The 6,501-nt window shown below is 49.0% G+C and overlaps 1 long non-coding RNA gene across 1 annotated transcript; it reads left to right on the forward strand.

Annotated features, from left to right (window-relative positions):
- The first annotated feature begins 372 nt into the window (after positions 1–372).
- LOC121026756 (uncharacterized) lies at positions 373–4,623 on the forward strand. The gene is made up of 2 exons (XR_005788442.1): positions 373–493; positions 4,538–4,623. It is a non-coding gene; the product is annotated as an uncharacterized LOC121026756 (long non-coding RNA).
- Positions 4,624–6,501: the final 1,878 nt, after the last annotated feature.

Consider the following 6,501-nt stretch of genomic DNA (forward strand, 5'->3'; position numbering starts at 1 on the left):
CCAGGGCTCCCTATGGCAGAGGGAGGCTGTGGCAGCGGGGGGAGGGGTGTATGGTGCTGAGTGCTGGGTTGGGACCCTTCATTGAGCAAAGCACCCTGCTCACTGAGGGTCCTGGCCCCTCAGAGGGCAGCTGCTTAGCTTTGTGGTTGTGACCGGCCATCAGTGTCCTGCTGTGTCAGGACTGTGCTCCTGAAGCCTCCCTGGGCCGGCTGTAGGCTCCTGGGTGTTGTGGGAGAGAATCCCAGCTGGAGGCGAAGGCTGTCTTCGGGGGCTTCTCTGAGCCTCCCGGGCCTCCTGGCCTCCGTGCTCTGCTCACCTCCCTTCCCCGCAGGCCCCAGTACAGCCAGAGCTATTCCTGTTTTCCACCCAGGACAGAAGCAAGAACAGGCTAGACCAGCCAGAAATGGGGGCATCCGTGTTTGTACTCTCCTGTCTGCCCGGCTGGGCCACACAGCCTGAACTGTGCAACAGGGATACTGGAATCCGGAGGAGAGTAAGTGGAAGATTCCAGGTACTCTTTTGACTTGATCCTCCCAGTTCCTGTGCAACAGGAACTGTGCAATGTCCTCTCCCGTAAGAAAACCAATGACCCAGCTCCTTGGAGCCACGGGGAAGGACTCCTGTCACCTAGAGCACCCCAGCCTCCCAGCAATGTAAGCGCTGGGTTCTCAGAGGCTCAGCCGGGCCCCAGGGCTAAAAAGGGCTCATTGTTCGCTGGTCCATCGCTGTCCATCTTGCAAGCTTGTTCTCTTAGGACAAGCTTCCAAGGTGCACGCTGCTTGCTAGCCCAGGTGGGGAGATGGGACTCGCGTAGCCGACTTTCCTTCCCAAGGGCTATTTGGAGGTAACATTTAATGAGCTCTTAAGAAAGGCCAGGCTCTCCTGCTTTAACTGGGAGTTGTTTTCGGAGACCTGGAAGAGAGGCAGCTGGAATCAAAGTTCTTATGAATAAATGGTTGGACGTTGAGGCCTTATTTCCTCTCACCCAAAATGATGTCCTTCACGGCTCAAGAGGAGCAAAAAGAAACAAGGCCATGAGACTTCATGGAGAGCTTATGGCTGCCCCAGTGCCTTGATGGTGCCTGGGTACAAGGGCCCAAAGCCTCCTCCTGCTAGGGATTCTGTAGAGTTTCATAGTTTCCGGAACTGGGAGGATCAAGTCAAAAGAGTACCTGGAATCTTCACTTGCTCTCCTCCTGATTCCAGTATCCCCAGCACCAACCAGTTAAAGTACCCCAGCCTTTCTTTCCTTCAGATGAGACGCCCTCAGGAACGAGCAAATGTTTTTCAATGCGATATGAAATATTTGTTAAAACCATTTCCTCGAGAAACGGGGCCAAAGGCCAAGGTATGCAGGGCTGGCTCAACCATTTTTCGGTCATCTGGTTATAGAAGGAGAACTTTGATCGTACTTCTCATATATTTTAGGAGTAGTAAACAGCATTACATGGTCTTTTGTAAAGAAAACCGATCCCGTCTGAAGCCCAGCCTGACAGCTTCCCTTCGAGAGGAAGCTCGGACAGTCCTTGCCTGGCCAGCTTTTTATGTGAGGTTTTACCTGAGCCCCCCCATTCCTAATATGAGAACAACTAACCAAATTTTAAAGGATTCAGACATCTTGCTCTCCTGGATAAATTCTCTGTTTTATTTGGTGATTTCATCAGCAGCTACACTGCGTAGTTTATAGATTTTGAGAGATTAGCATTCATATTCTCCTGGATGAGGACTCTTGCCACGTGATTTTTTTTTTTTTAACAAGCCAGGGCAAGACTTTTCAATGGGTTACACTTTTACCCAGAATCCACACACAAACAATTACAAATTGTTACATACTATGTTTTTATTTAGTGTTTCCAATATATGTCATATTTTCAATATATAGCAACCTAGAATCTGGGCCATCTTATCCAAGGAAACCAACTGAAAACTTGTTAAGTTTGTGTTTAATTTGTTAACATGTGTTTTACAATTTATTTATTTTTTTATATTTAAAGGTTTTAAAAATGTTTATTTATTTTAGAGAGAGACAGAGTGCGAGCTGGGGAGGGGCAGAGAGAGAGAGGGGGAGACACAGAATCCGAAGCAGGCTCCAGGCTCCGAGCTGTTAGCACAGAGCCCGACGCGGGGCTCGAACCCACAAACTGTGAGATCATGACCTGAGCTGAAGTCGAACACTTAACTGAGCCACCCAGACGCCCCTGTTTTACAATTTCTTACCAAGCTTAGGAGACCTGAGATCTGGCTGACGTTTAGACCCAAGAGTTATATAGGAAGAATCATCATCAATATTACTTACCACTTAGTCTGTAATTAGGCAAACCACCTAATCAGCCTATGGTAACTTGGGTGCTAAAGAAGATTCCGGCAATTCATTTTTGTGTTATGACAAGCTTTGACCAATATATCTTTAGGGATCATGCTGGACCCAAAGTTTTTACAGACAGTTGATTTCTGTAAGCTGAAACCTACTTCTTGATGCTCTGAGTGAGTAGGACCATGAAAGGCATCGCTGTCAGTAAGATGTTCTTGATTTCCCCTCCCGAGATTTAGTACTGGCCCCTCCTCACTTCAAGGCTCCTTCATGTATTGACTAGCCCTTCGCCTTGACCTTCCTTTGCCTTTTGTGACTTGCCTTCTACCTGTGACCAGCTCCTTTCTGTCTTCCCGGGTTCCAATCTGTCCGCCTTTTACTAGTTCTCTTCCCCAGAGTTAGCTCCTAGATTATTTTCTTACACTCTGAATTCTTTTCTACAACCCTGCAAGCTTTCTCCACTGTCCTCACCCTGATGACTCCTTCTTCTATATCTCCATGGAGAGTGGGTGGCATCTTTGGATACCCCAAATCCTTGGGTCCAAAATGGAACCACTTTCTCCCCGGTCTAATCCTGGAACCCAATGCTGCCTCTTCTTTTGAATTCCCCCGTGACCCATCCAGTCCCAACGTCAGAAACCTCAGAGTCATTGTGGACTCCACAAACAACCTCCTTGCTCTCACCTAGTTCATTTTGGTCCCCTGGTCTCCTAACCACTACTGGAATCCACATTTCCTTCCACCTGTCCTTCACCCTCAGTTCAGGGACCATCTCCTCCAAGAAGACTTAGAGTATAAAGCAAGTTTTATTCATCTGTGTATCTCCAGTGCCACGCATAAATGCTTTAATGCTTTATCAGTGAACCGGAAACATCGTACTTAAAGTTGGATCTTTCTGAAATGGCAAATTGGCAGGAGTGTGTCCCCCAGCGTCAAACTCAAGAAATAGGACTCATTCTGCTTCTACAAAGAAGATATCTGTAAACACTTGGGATGGTGACTTTATTCTCTGTGGGTGACTAGATTTAATGTTTATTTGCCCATTTTACAGAAGTGTAGGGAAAGACTATTTCCTCTTCTCGCTTGCATTTTCTCTCCTGTGTGTTTCCCATTAAATTGTCAACTGCTTGTTTATTTGCATAGTTGTCATCATAATAAAAAATTCCATCCAAGTGTATTTCCTTCAAGTTATGGTATAGCTTATATATTATTCCATTTAGCTACAAATCGAATACATTTCATTTCATGCAAGGTACACATAATTAACCAAATGTTCACTATTGGTAAGCACTGTGATTTTCATTGCTCATATGTAATTCTCCATAGGATTCATTCTTCAGTTGTTTGTTTTTATTGGGTTTGGGACGCTTTGAAAACCAAATGACTCTTGGAATGAAGGCTGAAGGAATATTTTCAAATTTTTCAACTGCGTCCTGAGGTAGCCGGGAGGTATGGGGACTTCTCCTTGCTTGGCCCTGCCATGAGTAATTGGATTATGCCACACGGTGGAAAAGTGACTATGTCAGTGTCACTGGCTCAGGCCAAATTTGCAAGTCCCCTGGCTCTGTCCTCTCTGGGGGTCTGCTGAACGATCTGTCACCTTTTCTCCCGCTAAGGGCCCTGGGCACGGGGTGCTTGGGATGCCGGGACTGCCGATGGGGGATGGACAGGTGGCCACGAGTCAGCTGTGCAATAATGGAGCTGCATAGGATCTAAGGGGGGTTCAGGGTGTGCTTCCCTGGGAGTGCTAGCTCTGTGTGTGTGTGCATATGCGTACTTTTTCTGACTTCAGATCTCCTTACACGTTTGTGTGATGTGTGTGAGTGTGATTTGGTGCGATGTGATAAATACCTGTACAGTAAAGCATTGGATTGCGAATGACTTGTTCTGCGAGTGTTCCACAAGACGAGCAAACATTTATAATACATCTTAACTTGATGAACAAGCCACGTCTTGTGATACAAGTAGTATGGGGTGCCAAATGTCGCATGATCACAACCGAGCCAACAGTTCTCTCTCTCTCCCTGAGGGATTGTGGGTGATCATCTCCCATACTAGGATGCTCTGTCTCAGGCTGTGGTGTTTGGCAGAAATCAGTGATTTTCAGAATGTTGGAAGGTGCCCACAACTGGGACTAGTGTATTTTTTGTCACTTCAAAGCACCTACGGACAGTCCTTTGCTTTTCCAGACAAGAGTGAGCTTAGGAATACTTTGCTTCATTCTAGGTCAGGCTGCCTGCAGAGAGAGACCCTTTCCTCCGCTACCTGATTGCCAGTTACATTAAATACATGACAAGAGTTTATTAACACTGTACCGTAGTCAACATCCGTTGATACGAAGGCCCCCATGCAGAAAAAGATTCCACCGAGCCGATAACGGTGCTTGTATTAGTGATAGCGAAAGTCGTCCTACACAGCAACTCTCCTCTCATCTCCCTCACAACCAGCCACAGAGGCTTTCACAGCTAAGTGCAGGTTAATTTGTTTATTTTTCTTTGTATCTTCTTTATTATTTTGTATTATATTACGGCATTGCGGTCACTTTTCTATGAATATTTTTGGGGTGTGGAACGAATCATACGAATCATCTGCATTTCCATGATTTCTTCTGGGGAAATTCGCTTTGATGTACAGGTGCTTTGGATCACAAGCGTGTTTCCAGCACGAAGGATGCTCGCGAACCAGAGTCTTACTATATTTGGATACGAGTGTGTCTGTGGGAGAATGAGTGCACGCGCGTGTGTGTGGTTGTGCGTGCGTGCGCATCCTTGGAGGTGTGTGTGTGAGGTGGGGGTGGTCCCTGTGCCTCTGTACATGTGTGTTTGGGTGAATCTGTGTGTGTTTCTAGGTTTGGGTGTATCTCTGGGTGTATACGTGTGTGGGGGGTACGTGCCCCTGTGCGTGTGTGTCTAGGGGTGGGCGTGCATGATTCTGGCTGTAAGCCCGTGAAGATCTGAGGGAAGACCACCACACGTAGCACAGTGATTCTGGACTCAGGGACTGAACTAATTGGGCAAAGCCCCCTTGATGGCACGGTGGGATGCTGCCCGTTTGAGGCTCCCTAAGAGCCATGAAGAAGGAAAGACTTCCTGACGGAGAAAATAGTGAGCAGACACATGGAGTCCCATCATCCTTTGCTGCCTGGGCCCCTCATCTGCACAGGAGGCCCGGCTGGGGCTAGGGGAGGCCGCCGGGCCCGGGGACCACACACCCTCCTTTCCACAGGGCTGCCTCGTGTAACCTGAAGCCCCCCTTCTCTGATAGGTTCCAGACCTTCCCACATGCTGACAGCCAAATGCAGCCCAGGTGACTCACAGCCCCTTTGTCTCGCTGTGGTGCGGGGAGACTTTTCTTGGAAATGTGTTTCACTGCGGTGTTGAGGCCGGGGTGCCTGCCAGCCCTCTGTGAGGGCAAGGGGAAAAGTACCCGCTCCACCCCCAGGTGTGTGCTCTCAGACCCCGGAGACGCTGCAGTGAAGGCTGCTGTGTGTGCTCACTTGTCTGCGTGGAGTAAAGGAGGGGCCCGTGTGCATTCTGGAAGCCAAAGAGGGTCAGGGCATGCTGGGCACAATCAGCTAGAAGCAGAGACCCCGGGGTCAAAACCCCACCAAGACAATGTCCTTCCCTGGGGGTGAGGTAGGGAAAGAAACTCACAGAATGAAAAGAGGGCCGGCCCCCAAAGCTTCCTCGCTGACCCGTGGTGGCCAGCTCATCCGTGTTTGTCAGGGGCTGTCCTAGAGATCCAGTATCCCAGGGGTCCCCACAGCCTCGGACACCCGGGATAGTTGGTCACGCCAACCCCATCCCAGGTAGCACCGGGGTCTCCCGAGAGGAAGCTGCCTCTTGCCCAGGAAGTATCCTCACTGAGTGCATTGTGTGGGGCCCAAGGGTTGGGGCACGTCTGGGGATTTTGCTCAGCACGCTCAGATTGGTCAAGTCTGGGTTTTCCTGCTGCTTCTGGCCTGTGTCCAGCTTCCCTGGCACCGGGAACTTGGGGTTGGGGCTTTCAGTGGGAGATTCAGGCTGGTAACAGCTGTCAGTCACCTCAGTTTGGTTTCCACACCTACCTCCCCAAGGTCCTGGGGCAGAAAAAGTCAATGGAGCTGGGGCGGGGAAGGGGTTGCTGCTGAGAGAGGGGTTCAGAACCCAAGCATTGATTTTGACATTGTTGCACTTCTTTTGGTGAGAGAA

The sequence above is a fragment of the Herpailurus yagouaroundi genome, unplaced genomic scaffold (assembly GCF_014898765.1).
Source record: "Herpailurus yagouaroundi ecotype Mexico unplaced genomic scaffold, PumYag 162431, whole genome shotgun sequence".
Taxonomy (NCBI): Eukaryota; Metazoa; Chordata; class Mammalia; order Carnivora; family Felidae; genus Herpailurus; species Herpailurus yagouaroundi.